This window comes from Bos indicus, chromosome 11, assembly GCF_029378745.1.
Source record: "Bos indicus isolate NIAB-ARS_2022 breed Sahiwal x Tharparkar chromosome 11, NIAB-ARS_B.indTharparkar_mat_pri_1.0, whole genome shotgun sequence".
Taxonomy (NCBI): Eukaryota; Metazoa; Chordata; class Mammalia; order Artiodactyla; family Bovidae; genus Bos; species Bos indicus.
Genome location: NC_091770.1, coordinates 28,799,813 through 28,818,787, shown reverse-complemented (window position 1 = coordinate 28,818,787; position 18,975 = coordinate 28,799,813). Strand labels below are relative to the sequence as shown.

The window sequence follows — 18,975 nt, the reverse complement described above, 5'->3', positions numbered from 1 at the left end:
CACATATAAATACATGACTGAGAAAGCACTAAAGATAGGAAAGGGAGATGAGGGTCTATTCAGTAAGTGAGACTGGAAAATTAGTTTCCTTTATCATAAGGAAAAAAAGAAACTTGATCCTTACTATGTACAAAAATGAATTTCTGATAGCATAAAATTTTAAATGTAAAAGGCACAATTTAAAAGATCTTAAAAAAGAACTACAAAATAAGTTTAGAAACTCAGTATTGGAAAGAGTATCTCAAATAAGTCACAAAAGGCATAAACCATTAAGGAAATGAATAGTACATTTTTCTACATTCCATTTTTTAATTTCTAGAATCAGAATTCACCTTAAAGAGAGCAAAAAGATAAGTCACAGTCTGGGAAAGTATTTGCAACATATATAACTGGTAAAGGATTACTTCCTGCAATATAAGGAGGATACCAATGAATCAAGAAGAAAGAGAAACACCCCAATAGAAAAACGGACAAAAGTCATAAGCAGGCATTCACAGAAGAGGAAAGACAAATGGCTAATGAACAAGTAAAAAGATGGTACAATGAGATACCCATTTCATACCCAACAATGAGCAAAAATTTTAAAGTCTGCTGCTACTGCTGCTGCTAAGTCACTTCAGTCGTGCCCGACTCTGTGTGACCCCATAGACAGCAGCCCACCAGGCTCTTCCATCCCTGGGATCCTCCAGGCAAAAGTCTAACAACAACAAATGCTGGAAAGAAGGTGGAGCAAGCAAAACTCCTTATTAGTGTGAATATATACTGGTACAGGTACAGGAAAATAATTTGGTATTTCCTGCTTAGGGTCAAGACAGGCATACCCTACCATCCAGTAATTGTACATGCAGGTATGTACCGAAGACATTCTGTATCTATGTTTATATCTATGCCTATACCTATATCCATATCCACATTCATGGATATCTGTGTTCTAAACCCAGACACATGTACAAGAATGTTTTGTGCCACATGTTCAGAATAACCAACCCAAATATCCATCAACCCTAAGTGAACAGGTCAATTTTGATGTGTTCCTTTCAATGCGGTATTATATAGCAAATCAACAACAGCTACACGCCTCATTATGGATGGCTCTCATGAACTACATTAAGAAAAGCAAGACCAAGAAAAATACACTGTGTCCTTTCATTTACGTAAAGACAAAACCCAGAAAAACTAAACATGTATTGTTTAGGGACACAGGTATGTTCTCTCGTATCAGTCAGTGCTCTGGCAAGAAAGAAACGGCATCCACCAGGTGGGTGGCCGGGGAAACTTTTTAAAGGGACTCTTTACAAAAAACATGAGTTGGTTTGAGGTATACATTCTCAATGAGGGGCCATATTATCCCCAAGAGGGCAAAGAAGTATTATTCTTTTCATGTGTACAGCAGAGAAGTGTATAGTACATAAACAGATACATAGTATGTCTGTGGTATTAAAATTTCATGGTGGGGAAGAAGATTAGGAAAAAAATCTGAAAAGGCTACTTGGTGGTTGAGGTGGGTGGTGAAAATGGGAAAAAAAATTTGAGAAACACTAGGTTTGGCTAACCACAAAGAATGGTATAGTGCCCTGGGGCTAGCAAAACAGTCCAGAAGCTTTCCCATCCCTAAGTCTGAAGGAGCTGGTGGGGGCAGGGGAAGGACAGGGAGGGAATAGCTGCATGGAAGGCTGCCTACCTTTGGTAGAGGAATGCAACTGATTTATTACAGTGGGTGACCCAGCAGGGAGGGGCAGGGGGGCTAACACCCTGGCCTCATTCTGCTCATCCTCTGATCTCCTGCCAGCACTTCACTTTAGCCAAACCGATCAGGAAGCCAGGGATCAAGGGAGCCTCCCAGGGCAGTCAATACAGGGCAGCTTCAGGGGACACTAGGAATGATGAAGAAGACTGGAGAACGGATCTGGAGGGGCAAGGGGCAATGCCACAGCAACCACATGTGGTAAAATTATAAGGCACAAAGGAATCGCTGGAACACATGTCAGGATTGTGGTTACCTCCAGGGCTGGGAACAGAGGGGAGTATGGCACTTCAATCATATTGGTAATATATTATTCCTTAAGTTGAGGGGTGGGTTCATAAGGACTTAATTTTCTTAAACAATACATGTTATATTATTTCTATTTATTTGCACATACAATCCATTTCATATTCTAGTTTTAGAAAGTTAACATGATAGAAACTTGGTAGGTGCAGTAAAATGAAAAGAAATAGCCATTGGATCTGGAGATGGAAATGGAGGACTAGAATCTAGGTTTTACTGCTAACTAGCTGTTTGAGATTAAGCAAATAGGTTAGTTTCCTTGATGAACCCTGTTAAAGGCCGAGGAACCACTGTCCCCAGCCCCACCTTTTCCCAGGGATGTTCAGATTAAATGAAATTAGTACGTAAAATCATGTGATACACTAATTGGTACATAATAAATAGTTTTTCTTCTTCCCTATTCTATCCATCCAATTCTATGTCCTATTGTTTATTCTCTTACAAGTTCCTGTGTCCCAGCAACCCCACCTCCTCCCTGACCCCCAAGTGTGGCCTTGCATCCAGACCTGGATCATGCTGGGTCCTTCCCCAGCCTGATCCTTTCTCCTGTCCATCAGCCTGGCTCTAGTCCCACCCCAAGCCCCATCCGTACCAGTAACTCCTCCCTTACCCCTCCAGCACAGTGCCTCCTTCAGTTCAGTTCAGTCACTCAGTCATGTCCAACTCTCTGTGACCCCACGAATCGCAGCACGCCAGGCCTCCCTGTCCATCACCAACTCCCGGAGTTCACCCAGACTCATGTCCTTCGAGTCAGTGATGCCATCCAGCCATCTCATCCTCTGTCGTCCCCTTCTCCTCCTGCCCCCAATCCCTCCCAGCATCAGAGTCTTTTCCAATGAGTCAACTCTTTGCATGAGGTGGCCAAAGTACTGGAGTTTCACTTTAGCAACATTCCTTCCAAAGAACACCCAGGGCTGATCTCCTTTAGAATGGACTGGTTGGATCTCCTTGCAGTCCAAGGGACTCTCAAGAGTCTTATCCAACACCACAGTGCAAAAGCACCAATTCTTTGGCACTCAGCTTTCTTCACAGTCCAACTCTCACAACCATACGTGACCACTGGAAAAACCATAGCCTTGACTAGATGAAACTTTGTTGGCAAAGTAATGTCTCTGCTTTTGAATATGCTATCTAGGTTGGTCATAACTTTCCTTCCAAGGAGTAAGTGTCTTTTAAATTCATGGCTGCAGTCACCATCTGCAGTGATTTTGGAGCCCCCCAAAAATAAAGTCTGACACTGTTTCCACTGTTTCCCCATCTATTTCCCATGAAGTGATGGAACCAGATGCCATGACCTTCATTTTCTGAATGTTGAGCTTTAAGCCAACTTTTTCACTCTCCACTTTCACTTTCATCAAGAGGCTTTTGAGTTCCTCTTCGCTTTCTGCCATAAGGGTGGTATCATCTGCATATCTGAGGTTATTGATATTTCTCCTGGCAATCTTGATTCCAGCTTATGCTTCCTCCAGCCCAGTGTTTCTCATGATGTAGTCTGCATAGAAGTTAAATACGCAGGGTGACAATATACAGCCTTGACGTACTCCTTTTCCTATTTGGAACCAGTCTGTTGTTCCATGTCCAGTTCTAACTGTTGCTTCCTGACCTGCATATAGGTTTCTCAAGAGGCAGGTCAGGTGGCCTGGTATTCCCATCTCTTGCAGAATTTTCCACAGTTTATTGTGATCCACGCAGTCAAAGGCTTTGGCATAGTCAATAAAGCAGAAATAGATGTTTTTCTGGAACTCTCTTGCTTTTTCGATGATCCAGCGGATGTTGGCAATTTGATCTCTGGTTCCTATGCCTTTTCTAAAACTAGCTTGAACATCTGCAAGTTCATGGTTCATGTATTGCTGAAGCGCTTACAAACTGTAGATGGTAATTTAAAAAAAAAAGGAATTAGGATATTATTGTAGATGTTGTCATCAAATGCAAAAAAGCAAAATGGCTGTCTGGGGAGGCCTTACAAATAGCTGTGAAAAGAAGAGAAGCGAAAAGCAAATGAGAAAAGGAAAGATATAAGCATCTGAATGCAGAGTTCCAAAGAATAGCAAGGAGAGATAAGAAAGCCTTCTTCAGTGATCAATGCAAAGAAATAGAGGAAAACAACAGAATGGGAAAGACTAGGGATCTCTTCAAGAAAATCAGAGATACCAAAGGAACATTTCATGCAAAGATGAGCTCGATGAAGGACAGAAATGGTATGGACCTAACAGAAGCAGAAGATATTAAGAAGAGATAACAAGAATACACAGAAGAACTGTACAAAAAATATCTTCACGACCCAGATAATCACGATGGTGTGATCACTGACCTAGAGCCAGACATCCTGGAATGTGAAGTCAAGTGGGCCTTAGAAAGCATCACTACCAACAAAGCTAGTGGAGGTGATGGAATTCCAGTTGAACTATTCCAAATCCTGAAAGATGATGCTGTGAAAGTGCTGCACTCAATATGCCAGCAAATTTGGAAAACTCAGCAGTGGCCACAGGACTGGAAAAGGTCAGTTTTCATTCCAATCCCAAAGAAAGGCAATGGCAAAGAATGCTCAAACTACCGCATAATTGCACTCATCTCACACGCTAGTAAAGTAATGCTCAAAATTCTCCAAGCCAGGCTCCAGCAATATGTCAACCGTGAACTTCCTGATGTTCAAGCTGGTTTTAGAAAAGGCAGAGGAACCAGAGATCAAATTACCAACATCCGCTGGATCATGGAAAAAGCAAGAGAGTTCCAGAAAAACATCTATTTCTGCTTTATTGACTATGTCAAAGCCTTTGACTGTGTGGATCACAATAAACTGTGGAAAATTCTGAAAGAGATGGGAATACCAGAACACCTGATTTGCCTCTTGAGAAATTTGCATGCAGGTCAGGAAGCAACAGTTAGAACTGGACATGGAACAACAGACTGGTTCCAAATAGGAAAAGGAGTATGTCAAAGCTGAATATTGTCACCCTGCTTATTTAACTTTTATGCAGAGTACATCATGAGAAACGCCGGACTGGAAGAAACACAAGCTGGAATCAAGATTGCCGGGAGAAATATCAATCACCTCAGATATGCAGATGACACCACCCTTATGGCAGAAAGTGAAGAGGAACTCAAAAGCCTCTTGATGAAAGTGAAAGTGGAGAGTGAAAAAGTTGGCTTAAAGCTCAACATTCAGAAAACGAAGATCATGGCATCTGGTCCCACCACTTCATGGGAAATAGATGGGGAAACAGTGGAAACAGTGTCAGACTTTATTTTTTTGGGGCTCCAAAATCACTGCAGATGGTGACTGCAGCCATGAAATTAAAAGATGCTTACTCCTTGGAAGGAAAGTTATGACCAACCTAGATAGCATATTCAAAAGCAGAGACATTACTTTGCCAACAAAGGTCTGTCTAGTCAAGGCTATGGTTTTTTCTGTGGTCATGTATGTATGTGAGAGTTGGACTGTGAAGAAGGCTGAGTGCCGAAGAATTGATGCTTTTGAACTGTGGTGTTGGAGAAGACTCTCGAGAGTCCCTTGGACTGCAAGGAGATCCAACCAGTCCATTCTGAAGGAGATCAGCCCTGGGATTTCTTTGGAAGGAATGATACTAAAGCTGAAACTCCAGTACTTTGGCCACCTCATGCGAAGAGTTGACTCATTGGAAAAGACTCTGATGCTGGGAGGGATTGGGGGCAGGAGGAGAAGGGGACGACAGAGGATGAGATGGCTGGATGGCATCACTGACTCGATGGACGTGAGTCTGAGTGAACTCCAGGAGTTGGTGATGGATAGGGAGGCTGGCGTGCTGCGATTCATGGGGTTGCAAAGAGTTGGACACGAATGAGCGACTGATCTGATCTGTCATCAAATGCAATTGGGACTATTGTTAATCAGTTACTTGAAAACATTGGTTAGAGCAGATAAGACAATGAAACACACAAGCCTTAAGCATCTTGAAAGAAACAAAGTGTTAGTTGCTAAATTGTGTCCAACTCTTTGTGACCCCATGGACTGCAGCCCACCAGGCTCCTGTGTCTATGGAATTCTCCAGGCAAGAACACTGGAGCGGGTTGTCCTTGCCTTCTTCAGGGTATCTTCCCGACCCGGGGATCGAACCAGCATCTGTTATGGCTCCTGCAATTCCCAGGCAGGTTCTTTACCACTAGCGCCACCTGGGGAGCCTTATTTTAACTTAAAACATATAGGTAGGGGGTTATTTGCCAGTCTTTTGGTGAGAAGCCTAGGCTTTTCCTCTGAGCCTGAGTTCCTCATCATCTTTCTTGCATCATGCCAGCATCTCTATGGTGGAGCAAAAGCAGTCACTTGAGAAGCCCAAGGACGCAGAGCTTGCAACAGACCTGATACCAGAATGACTTTGTACTCCTCAGCACAGTGCCGAGTGGAGCAGTGTCCTATAAATTTAGTTGAAGTGCACAGAGCAGCTTGGATGGGTGCCTGAGGAGGGCTGGGATGGGAACAAAGAGGCTAATCTGTGAGCCGCAGGCAGGTGCCAAAGACAACTTGACTTAAATTATGACACTGCCTCTGGTGGCCATCCCTGGATCAAGCGCTGGGCACAGCTACACACACCCTCACACACAAAGCTTCAACTGGCATCTGTCTCTCACAGCCAACTGCTCATTTTGGGATTTACTGATTTTTTGGTGTATGTATTGCAGGGTGAATACAGGAGGCTGGGTAGGAGAAAGGGACATGGATGGTGAGGAAGGTAGACTTTGGCTTCCCTGGCATTTTTAGGCCCTTTTTTGTCCAGTCTGTGCTCCAAGGTTAGAATCTAGTCCACAGCTATTTAAAAGCCTTGACTTGGCCCTGGAATGCTGGCAAGCTCCAGTGGAATTAGAGTTCATAAGTACAATTTCCTAGGGCTGTTGATGCTTCATGCGAGAGGCTTAGCAAACTCCAGGGACAGCTGGTATGCATACATGCATGTAAATACATATGTGTGTGTGTGTCTATGTATGTGCATATATGTGTGTGGGTGTGTGCTCCCTTTCCCAACGAGACCAAGTGAGTACAGATTGCACAGGGAACCAGGGAGTGCCTTTGCAGTTCAGAGCTCCTAGAATTTCAAGGTGCATGTGCCGCTGTAGATGATACTTTTTCTCATAAATATTATCTTATGGTACCTACCTGGGCAGTGCTCTCCCAGGGGACAGGGGAGGGCATGCAAGTCCAACCTGTTTGTGTTGGCTAGGCCTGCCCTGGGATAAAGCATGGTGGCCACCGGCTCTTCCCTTGGTGCAAGTGGCCAGCTGTGGGGGAGCACCTGAGCTGCAGAGGGAGCAGTGGCAAGGTGAAGCCTCGCTGGCTACAGTGGCTGTGGGGGAGCGGTGAGGTAGAAACGCAGGTGATGCAGAACCCCCTCAGCACTCACTTTGTGTTTTCATTCTCCTGCCTATTCAAGGGCCTGATTTAGGAGAGTTATAGCACAGCTCTGCAAGTGCTGTCCAGCCGAGGAGGATGTGAATTCCTGATGTACTCCTGATGAGTACTAATCTGTTAGTACAGATTTCCTATCAGTACAATTTAGGTTATTGAGAGATTCGGGCTGGGCAAGAGGAAGTCCTTCTTTGAGAACAAGAGTGATTAGAGACTGGGTCAGAAGCTTTTAGATGGTAGATCATTCCAGAATAGCTTCTTGATATAGATATTCAAACTATAGCCCAGAGAGGTTCACTGACTTGTCCCAGGTCACACAGCTCATTGGATTGGATGGCATGCTTCATGAAGTCTTTTTTTATTTTTTAGGACTGAATTGTTCAGAATTTTTTCATTAATTTTTACACTAAATAAAGAACAAAGTAGCAACTGGCTTCTCTGTTTACTAGCTGTGATACTTGTGCTACAATGTACCTTCTGTTTCCTCCTCTGTAAAGGGCAGTAAACAACACCTCCCAAGATCAGTGTGAGGAAGAGAAAGTTAATGCATGTGAGGCCTCTATCTCAAGCACTCAAAGGGCTCTACAAATGCTAGTTCCTCGTGCCTTCTCTCATCTTCATTTTCTCCTCCCTGCTCTTTGAAATCACAATAAACAAAAACACGAGCACACCTTATTTCATAGACAGGCTCACCTCAAATCTGAGAGGATATGACAAAAACCAGTTAGAACTGATTAGATCCAAGATGGAGGAAGGCTCAACTTAGTAGACCTTGAGCCTCATTATACACTCAATAGATGAAAAACATCTATTTCTACTTTATTGACTATGCCAAAGCCTTTAACTGTGTGGATCACAATAAACTGTGGGAAATCCTGAAAGAGATGGGAATACCAGAACACCTGACCTGCCTCTTGAGAAATTTGTATGCAGGTCAGGAAGCAACAGTTAGAACTGGACATGGAACAACAGGCTGGTTCCAAATAGGAAAAGGAGTACGTCAAGGCTGTATATTGTCATCCTGTTTATTTAACTTTTATGCAGAGTACATCATGAGAAACGCCGGACTGGAAGAAACACAAGCTGGAATCAAGATTGCCGGGAGAAATATCAATCACCTCAGATATGCAGATGACACCACCCTTATGGCAGAAAGTGAAGAGGAACTCAAAAGCCTCTTGATGAAAGTGAAAGTGGAGAGTGAAAAAGTTGGCTTAAAGCTCAACATTCAGAAAACGAAGATCATGGCATCCGGTCCCATCACTTCATGGGAAATAGATGGGGAAACAGTGTCAGACTTTATTTTTCTGGGCTCCAAAATCACTGCAGATGGTGACTGCAGCCATGAAATGAAAAGATGCTTACTCCTTGGAAGGAAAGTTATGACCAACCTAGATAGCATATTCAAAAGCAGAGACATTACTTTGCCAACAAAGGTCCGTCTAGTCAAGGCTATGGTTTTTCCTGTGGTCATGTATGGATGTGAGAGTTGGACTGTGAAGAAGGCTGAGCACTGAAGAATTGATGCTTTTGAACTGTGGTGTTGGAGAAGACTCTTGAGAGTCCCTTGGACTGCAAGGAGATCCAACCAGTCCATTCTGAAGGAGATCAGCCCTGGGTGTTCTTTGGAAGGAATGATGCTAAAGCTGAAACTCCAGTACTTTGGCCACCTCATGCGAAGAGTTGACTCATTGGAAAAGACTCTGATGCTGGGAGGGACTGGGGGCAAGAGGAGAAGAGGACGACAGAGGATGAGATGGCTGGATGGCATCACTGACTCGATGGATGTGAGTCTGAGTGAACTCCGGGAGTTGGTGATGGACAGGGAGGCCTGGCGTGCTGCAATTCATGGATTCGCAAAGAGTTGGACATGACTGAGCGACTGAACTGAACTGATCTGATCTGACAATATATTAGCCTATGCTAAATAACACACCCACAAGCTCCAGAACAGTTCTGAGGCCAACCGTAAAAGGCCAAAAGTGGGTCGTGCCCCAATTCCTGGAAATCCCCACCCCTTCTCCAAGATAGTTAGAATATTCCTCCCACTGGTTAGCCTATAAAATTACCTGGCCCATAAAAACTAACCACCCCCACAGCTGCTCTCACTTTCCCAGAGGACCCCATGCCCTGGGGCTGCCTCTTGCCTTCTGAGCTGGTCCACACTCTGTCAATGGAGTGTGTACCTTGCAGGATAAATCTGCTTTCACTTTACTGTGGCTCACTCTTGAGTTCCTTCCTGCACAAAGCCGAGGACCCTCACTTGGCAGCCCATCCCAGGTACTCACCCAAGACCTGGGACACGACCATCCTCTCCAGCTCCACTTTCCTACAACACCTTGAGCTGAAATGCAGACCTGAATGCACGATATGGGTGGTCTATCCCATCCCATCCCACCATCAGGTGGTCCATCCTTCAAGCTCAACTGAAGCTTAATTCCGGTCTCTTCTTGAAAGCTTCATTAGAGGAAATCTAGAGGCACATGATGACCTTAGCTGTATTTCCCTGGGCAACATTAATTTGTACAATTCAATTGCCTTTGACCACCTGGGTTCCCAGGTGCTCCTTTCCTCCCCCAAAAGTCATTGTGAGGGAATCTCCCCATTGTTGTACCCCACCCACTCTGCCATGTGGTGGCTCCCTTCTGCAACTTCCTACCCACAGTTCAAGAGCCCAGAAACCAAGGTTGATGTGTCAGGCACCAACCATCATCTGAATCCTCCGCACAGACAAGGGGTCCAGAGGCGTTGGCTCCGGGCAGGGTGTAGAATCCACACAAGGGGAGAAATGGAATCTCCAGTCCTGAATGGCAAAGATTTGAAGAGAGCAACATCCAGCCGAGAAATGGAAATGCAAACCTGGTCCCATCCAATGTAGTCATCTTTCCAAAAGGGCTTTGGAGAGATAGAAGAATCCATTTGCAGGCAAAGCAGTGCGACCAGGAAGAAGTCCCTGAACCTGAGAGCACAGCTTCACCTACATTGTAAGAGGTGGGAGAAGAAGAAGAAAGGGACCATAGGTTGACTGGATAAGCAATGTCCATTCAAGGCTTACTGCTCTGGTCACTTAGCCCAGAGGAGAAGATTCTTGTTCTCTCCATGCTGCTAATTACAACTCTTACTAGGATGCCGAAATGAAATTTAATGCTGTCTCTGATGAAGGACCTGAGTGAGTTTCTAGGAGTCTACAGCTATTTGTGAGTAACCTTGCTGCATCTCTGGTAAGAATTATTCCTCTCACCCTGCCAGTCCCCTCTGCCTTCAAGTTCCCCGCTGCTTGGGACAGATAGTCCTGTGTCTTCCCTGGAATCAGGGGAGCAAATAAAAAATAGCACAGGTGAAGAAGAGAGGACTGAGTTCTCTGAGCCAAAGATGAGAGTCTAAATTGATGAAGCCAGAGAGATAATGCCAAGACAACTGTGGCTTCACACTGGCAAGCAAGTCATGGTAGAAATCTGGACTGTGGGCTGGAGCCCTGCCCCAGAGGCCCAAAAAGGCAGCATGTTCAGGCCTCCCTGGCCAGTCCAGCTCAGGCCCTCCAGGGGGCTTCTCCAGGTACCTCAGCTCACCTATCTGGGGCTTTCCAGAACTTCTTCCCAAAACTGAGGACGTGTTTACTGTTCCTCTTTTGGGAAAGGAAAGTCTAGGGCTTTGAGGCCAATAATCAATCCTTAGACGTCTTCTTTGCTATTTCTCCCCAAAGAGATGGGAGAGTTGTCTTTCATGTAAATAAGGTCTTTAACTGTGCCCTCCTTTTCCTAAACTCAGGGCTTTTTACGTATCCTGCCTCACCCCAGACTTCTGCTTCACTCATTTAGCCATTATCCTAAACTGCCAGTTATATTTTTGATGATTACAGCATATGTGTTTTGTCACTCCAATTAAGTAGTACATACTTTGTGATTCAATATGGGGAGCCTACTATGGTCTAGACCCTTTGCTAAGGGCTTTACAGACTATCTCAGCTAATCTGCATAACAACCCAGTGAAGTAGGCATCATAATTTACTATCTCCACTTTTCTGGGGGAAGTAGGGGAACAGAGATGTCAACAAACCAGCCCAAGATTCTTGCTCCTGTGTGAGTTGAGCAAGTTAAATAACCTCTCTGTGCTTCACCTCAGTCTCTGTAAAATGGGATGAATAACAGTACCAACCTGCTAAGACTTCTATGAGGTTTAAAGGAGCTGAATGTTTAAGTGCTCAGAAGAGTGCCTGGCCCATAAGTATTGGTGAAATAACAAATGACCTTCTGGCAGAGCAGGGCAGAAGCCAGGTGGTTTGATTTCAGAGCACATATCCCTAACCATGATCCATTTCCTTGTTGATCATGGCCCATTTTATTTCTTCTGGAAAATTTCTCATGGCTTTTGATTTCCACTTTACAAAGATGGGCAGACTGAGCTACAGAAGTGATCAGAACAGGGTGACACATGAGCTTCTCTTCCTGAGAATTCCATTGGGACAGTTCATGTATTCTTATGGGCTATGCACTGCTCTGCTGGCTTGGCTAGTTATGGTTGATCGGTGTGTTTTAAAAAAAGTAAACTGGAGCAATCTCCTCCATTAGGAAAGAAAGTCTCCCCAACAATGTTCCTATGATCTTGTGATTTAACACCAAGAGCAAAACTTCAATGGGTCAAAAAATGGCTGCAGGCTTGTGTGGTGTGTAGGGTGACCAACCATTCTGGTTTGCCCAGGATTAAGAAGTTTTTTTCTAACACAGGACTTTCAGCATTACAACTGGGACATTTCTTAGCAAACTATTTTGATTTGGTCACCCTAGAAATGGGCCAGACTGGGAGAGTCTGAAAGTTAGGCCATGAAAGTTAGGCTGGGGCAGTTATTGAAACCTGGGGTCCAGTGCAGGGCAAGCTCATAGACCATGGCAGACAAGGTGAGGCAAAGAGTGACTCGGGTCCCTTGGTAAGAGGCTCTTCACATGTGACCCACCAAGCTATTATTTTGTTTTCCTTTCACATTTTCACTCTTCCTAAACACTTCTCATAATGATTTCCTTTTAGGGGAAGGCAAGCAGCAGAATGAAGAGATCTGGCCTTGGCTTTAGGGAGACCCCATGAGTAGAAGAAAGACTATGGACTTTGGGGGCAGAGAGATCAGGGTGTGAATCCTGTCTCTGGTGTGTCATTTCAGACCTTTGTGCGAGTGAATTTTGTCATAAAAGGATAATATAAGATCAGTGATGATGTATATAAAGTGATTTGTGCAGGGTGGACTGATAGATGATAAATGACTGATGAAAGAGGCCATAGCTCAAGGTTGGAGCTCCCAATGGACTGGTCCTGATCTGAAACGGGAGCTGAGGTCTCCGGAGAGACGCTGCTGGGTGTCTGATTCATGCCTGATGTTGTGTCTTGGCCAACTTCTTCTCTTCTTACCTTCAACGTCACTTCCCTAAGGAAGCCTTATTACAGATTCATACTTCTTATAAGAAGGATGCTATACTTCTTCATACGACTTTTTGTAATTTGAATTCAAATTTACTAAATCTTAAAAATACAACTAGTGACTATAACAAAAAGAAGCAGACTCACAGATATAAAAAACAAACTAGTGGTTACCAGTAGTGAGAGGCAAGAGGGAAGGGGATTAAGAGGTACAAACTGTCCTGTATAAAATAACCTACAAGAATATATTACACAACCTGGGGAATATAGCCAATATTTTGTAATAACTACAAATGGAAGTCAGCCTTTAAAAATTATGTATCACTATAGTGTACACTTGTAACTTATATAAGATTATACATCAACTATACTTCAATTAAAATGGTAAAAATTTAAAAGACAAAAATAAAAACAAAAATGTACTTGACAAATTATTCAATTTCTGTCTTTCCCATCTGACCACAAACTCCCTTAAGGCAGGGACCATGTCTCTCTTGTTCACTGTTTTAGATTTAGAAGACAAATGCTCGGCATACAGTAAGCATTCAGTAAATGCTGTTGAATTAAATGAAAGGATGAATCAAATGACCATCAACTGTACTAGAAGACATAATTTTGTGAGGGAACTTAGGCAGCAGTAAGCCACTAGATGGAGCTACTACTCTGCATGAAAACTATCCGACACAACTTGTGGGAGAAATGGGGCTTTGAACACTGGATTGTCGGCCTCCAAGCCTGTGCTCTTTCCAGGGTTTTTTTACTTTGGTAGTCTAATGCAGCCAGTGCGCGTGCTTCCTGCTGCCACAGTCTCCTCACTCTTACCGGACCTTTTTTCCCCTCACAGCTTGTTGTTGTTTTATCACATACCCAAGCAGAATCCTCCACACAACCACTGGTTTCTAAAACACCAACTTAGAGAGGGGAAATGAGAGGCAGAATAGACTCAGCGTCTCTTAGACCAGACATTTGATTTAAGTCCTGAGTTCATTCATGAGCTAGCTGTAGCATTCTGAGGAAGTGGCGAACGATCTTCAATGTACCAACCAGTCATCAGTAGTTCTTCACTCAGCATCTATGTTGTATACACAGGGCTGAGCAAACACAGATAGGCTTATAATCTAGTAGGCGACACAAGACATACCTATATAGGGCATAATACACTCTAGTACCTAAGAGCTTGTGGATGATACATATAATAAGTGTACTAGGAATTCAGAGGCAGAAAGATTCCTATGACTGAGGGTAGTCGTAGATCTGAAAAAGTCAGGGTCAACCTCCATAGAAAACACATTTAAAGATATGGGCACCAAGTAAACTCATCCCTTTCTTCTAGAGGTGTGGACTAAGGACCAGCTGCTTTGACACCACTGAGAGCTTGTTAGAAGCGTAGAACTGTGGGTCTCATCTCGGACCTGCTGAACCAGAATCTGCATTTTAACAGGATCTCCAGATGGTTTCAGACTTTTGGGGACTAAGTATCAGTATTCACATGTCCCTTTAAAATGAAATAGTACTCTATCTAAAATGCTCCTCAATTTTACTGTTCAGTTTAACTTTAGATTTTTATTTGCTTCTTTTAAAATTAATTTTTATTGGCGTATAGTTGCTTTACAATGTGTTAGTTTCTACTATATACCAAAATGAGTCAGTCATACACATACATGTATCCTCTCCCTTTTGGACTTCCTTCCCATTCAGGTCACCACAGTGCATTTGGTTTGCTTTTAAAATAATGGTATGAAGTACTTCAAATTTCTGCCATTTCTGTCTATGACAACCTATGAAGATTCCTAATAGCCACATTGTCTGTGGCCTTGTGATTCACTAACTGAAAGGAAATCTTTAATTCAAAGCACCTTCACATGTATTTATACAATGGAAACTGTGGTTGAAGAAATAAGGCTTTGCATATTCCTAAAGGATGTTTTCTGAATCACTAAAGTGTATGACTTCCCTGATGGTACAGAGGATAAGAATTCGCCTACTAACGCAGGGGACTCGGTTGGATCCCTGGTCCAGTAAGATTCCATATGCCTCAGGGCAACTAAACCACGCCTCACAGCTACTGAGCCTGCATGCCCTAGAGCCCCTGCTCCACCAAGAGGAGCCACCACAGTGAAAAGCCCATACACCTCAACTAGAGTAGCCACCGCCCACTGTAATTAGAGGGAGCCTACACTCAGCATTGAACACCCAGTGTTGCCAAAAATAAATAAATAAAAATGGAAAATAACAAAAGAAGTTTATTTTATTCTTACTATACCTGTTCAACATAATCTTGGTACATTCTAATTCTTTTCTACAGGCCACACCCTACCTATCCACACTATCCCTAGTACCTTTGATGACCCAACATATGCCATGAAAGTAGAGCCAATAACTGGGGGAAATGTTCTCTTCTAATAGTAGAGTGTACAACTTCTCTGACCTAATAATATCAAGTCAAATGATCTAATTAAATGTGAAGCCTACATTTTAACATTGAAAAAAATATTTTTGCTTAAATTCAAGCGTGATATTAACTCTACTCATATCAGCTGGATAAATGAAAATTGTTGGAATATGAAATCTGTGATAACTCTGGAGAAAGTTAAGACACCAGCATATCCATAATATTTGCTTTGACCTCTCAGTAAGAAGTGATGATGGCCTTATGTCTAACGGTGGTCCCATTTCTCTTATCCACTCATGGAAGTTGGGTGAGTCCATTCAGAAGGCAGCGTGGTAAACGGAAAAGAGCACTAGAAAACTAATGAGGAAACAAGGGATCAGGTCTGAGATATGCTAGCTGTACATCTTCACTTCTTTGAGTGTCAGTTCCTCATCTATCAACCTGGGATGTAAACTAGACACTTGCTAAGGTCCCTCCCTGGCTTAGCATTGTATAAGCCTAGTTAAGTAGGAGTTAGAGCATGGTGGTCATTCATTAAAACCAGATTATATACTCCCAAAGAGAAATAGCCCATACTGTCTTCACTTACAGATAGAAAAGTTGAGAAGGTTGGTTACCACAGCAATTTACCTTCATGGAGTCGTTTACTGATTTCATTCTGTGAAGTGACGGTATCATGAACTGGCACAACTCCCTAATGTTTCCTTTGCTTCCATTCTCCACGAGGCGACAGTGCCAAGAGTAGTCCTTATCTGGAGAAGCAATCAGAGTTCTCAAGCTGCCTTTCGGTCTGCTAGAACAGAAGGTGCTGACAGGGGTGGGAGTGAAGGCAGGCTTCCTTTCAGTTTACTAATTCTGTAGCCGCCCTTCACAAACTCCAGCAAATATTTTGCGATGTTGCAAGGTGTTACGAGAAGTGAAAAGCAAGCTGTGATTCAGCTGGTATGAAGACTTTGCAAACAAAAAAGAGTGATCTGTTTTGCAACAAACTATTATTCTGCCAGAGTCCACAGACTGGAATACTAAAAGAGGTATTTCTGCAAGACATCGCCATCACACATATTGCAGTTGCCAAATAAGACTAATTTCAAATGATTTGGCCCAGCAGGTTCCCACTTGTGGTCCTCAGACCCCTGGGAGTGGTGGAGTTACCTAGGGGAATCTGCAAACCCACATGCATGTTCTGTCTGCAGACTAAGTGAAAAATGTGCACATCCATATGGATTCCTTCTCAAATATGCATAAATGTTTTTATGATGAGTGAAATTATCGTACAATGTTGCTGAATATATCTTAGCTTTCTGTTATGTATTTTCTTAATCAGGTGGATACTAAAAAAAAGTAGAGTTAATACCATGCTCGAGTTTAAGCAAAAACATTTTTTTCAATGTTGACACACAATCTTTATACTTGGATCATTTGACTTTGTTATTGGGTCAGGGAATTTGGACACTTTACCATTAGGAGAGAACCTTTCCCTCCAGTTATTGGCTCTACTTTCATGGCATATGTTGGATAGTACACTCACCATTTGGTTTCTAGAAACTTAAAACCTAAGAAGACATTTTAATGGCTACTTGAACACAGCTGCTCTGTGGGAAATGTCACCCCTAAATATAAGGTATGAGCAGTGGATACATGTCTTAATCCACACATTTATGTAAGAAATAGAACCTAAATTTTAGTCCAGTCTTCCATTTCTTGGCATTGTCAGTAACTTAATCTCAGTGAATTTGTAGATTTCAACCTCCCCTTTCCCCTGATTGTGTCTAGTTCCTAGGAGGGGTTTATGAGGTGTCAAGGTATGTGGTGGGGGAGGGGGAGTGGAGGGAGTGCTGAATCTGCTCCCCAAGGTTGTTCTACCATATACACTGGTATTTACTGAGACATCCATTACCCTGGTTGCATGACCCCTTCAGGTTCAGAAGCACCCTCCATTTCTCTGGCATCCTCTCAGGCACAAGGAGAAAAGCTTTATGTCTCACTGGGGCATGAAAAATTCTACCAGCCTACCTAAAGCCCCTTCATGAGGGAGCCACCACGCACCTAGTCCTTCTCTGAGGTCTTGAAATCTTCCTGGGGCCCTCCTGAGGGTGTAAAAAACATTTTCTATATTCCCAGACAACCATCTAGGATTGTGCCTTCTTTCCAGGGTGACCCTGTATAGTAGTGCACAGGACCTGGAAACGTGGTATTTTCCCAGGAATTCATCTCCTGCCCCTCAGGGATAAAGAGTTCTTTTCTATGCTAATTATCCTTTCCTCCAAATATTTTGTCTATGGTGTAAGTTTTCTTCTTCTTTAGCCTAAGTGCAACTTTTGAAACCAAAAGCCGTTTTCTCTGACACTAATTTCTCTACTTCTAGCTATCACATCTCTCCTCTGGGTAAGAAGCACAAACTAGGCTAGTTGCCTGAGTGAGGGGAAGAAAGAAGGCAGTTAAACACAGGGAAAGGGATAGGCTGTACTATCCTGCCACATGTATAAATTAATACAGATTTCATGCGTCCAGGGCCTGCAAGAGAGGAAACCAGCCCCAAATGATGAAATCAGACACTGAACAAAGAGTGAATTTTTAGAGAATAATTAAAATAAGACTCCCAGTAGTGGTGCAGTTTTTCTAAGGCTCTTCATGTTTTCTGCAGTGTTTGCATTCAAGACTAAATGACTTTTAGACATGATGCTGAATAAGAAAAGGATCTTTTCCAGGGATGAGGTGAAGGTTGAAAGCTCCTCTGTGGAATATGAAGGCTCTCCAACCAGTCAGGCTGGATGTTGGGAGAGGAAGGGTAAGGAAGGGAGGAAAGGGGAGGTGCGGTACACTGCTGCACACTTGTGGCTCTGCTCTCAGGCTCTCTCTGGAACTTCCTTGCCCCTAGGGCTGTTGGAAAGGCAACTGCCACTAACTCTGATATTCCTGCCCTAGGTAGATCTGAAGTGTGTTTGTTCAGTTCGTTCATTCTTTCATAACCACTGAATTCCTATACTATGTTCTGGAGAACAAGCAACCGTTTTGGTCTTGGTGACTTTATTTAAGAGTCTTGTTGAACAGAAAAGGCATGGTCACTGTATTTCAAGACCTTACAATTCAGTTGGGGAGGGAGTGGAACCCATGGAAAGGACAGGAGAAGGAGTGATGTCAACATCATGATGGGAAAATGCAGGCTGTAGTGAAATACTGTGGCAAGCCTGGAGGTGTCAGAGAAGGCTTCTGGGGTAGGAGGAGGAGGAACAGGTAGAACTTCAGAGAAGTAGCACCAGGGCTTTGGGGGCAGGGCAAACTTGGGAGGCTCCGAAACAGCCCAAATTTCCAGTAGCCATATCTTTCAAATTTGATGGTTATGAACACATATTTTTCTCATTCAAAAGGCTCCTGTTAACTGCAAGCCTAAGCCAGAATGTTCCATTTCCCTGTTTTTCAACTTGTGCTAAATCAAGAGCCTAGGGGAGAAATGGGTAGGTGTGAGAGTGGGGCAGGTCCTTCACCATGCAACAGCCACAAACTCTCCCCCTGGCCTCTTGGAGACAGAATGGCAGTTGACTTAAAAGATCGTATATCTCAGGGACTTCCCTGGTGGCCCAGTGGCTAAGATTCGATGCTCCCAATACAGAGGATCCCACATGCTGCAACTAACAGTTAACATGCCACATCTAAAGATCCCATGTGCTGCAACTAAGATCCAGGGCAGCCAAATAAATAAAAATTTTAAAAAGATCCTATATTTCAAGAGAAGAATTTGTTGGCAAAACGAAC

General features: G+C 43.4%; 1 protein-coding gene across 2 annotated transcripts in view; it reads right to left on the bottom strand.

The window, feature by feature from the left end:
- SOCS5 (suppressor of cytokine signaling 5) overlaps positions 1-16,110 on the bottom strand; it is a 121,009-nt gene extending 104,899 nt beyond the window's left edge. Inside the window, exon 1 of one of the 2 annotated variants that reach the window (XM_070798593.1) lies at positions 15,853-16,110. The gene's annotated coding sequence lies outside the window, so the exon portion shown is untranslated. The remainder of the gene's footprint in view (positions 1-15,852) is intronic. The other variant, XM_070798592.1, reaches the window with a different exon arrangement.
- Positions 16,111-18,975: the final 2,865 nt, after the last annotated feature.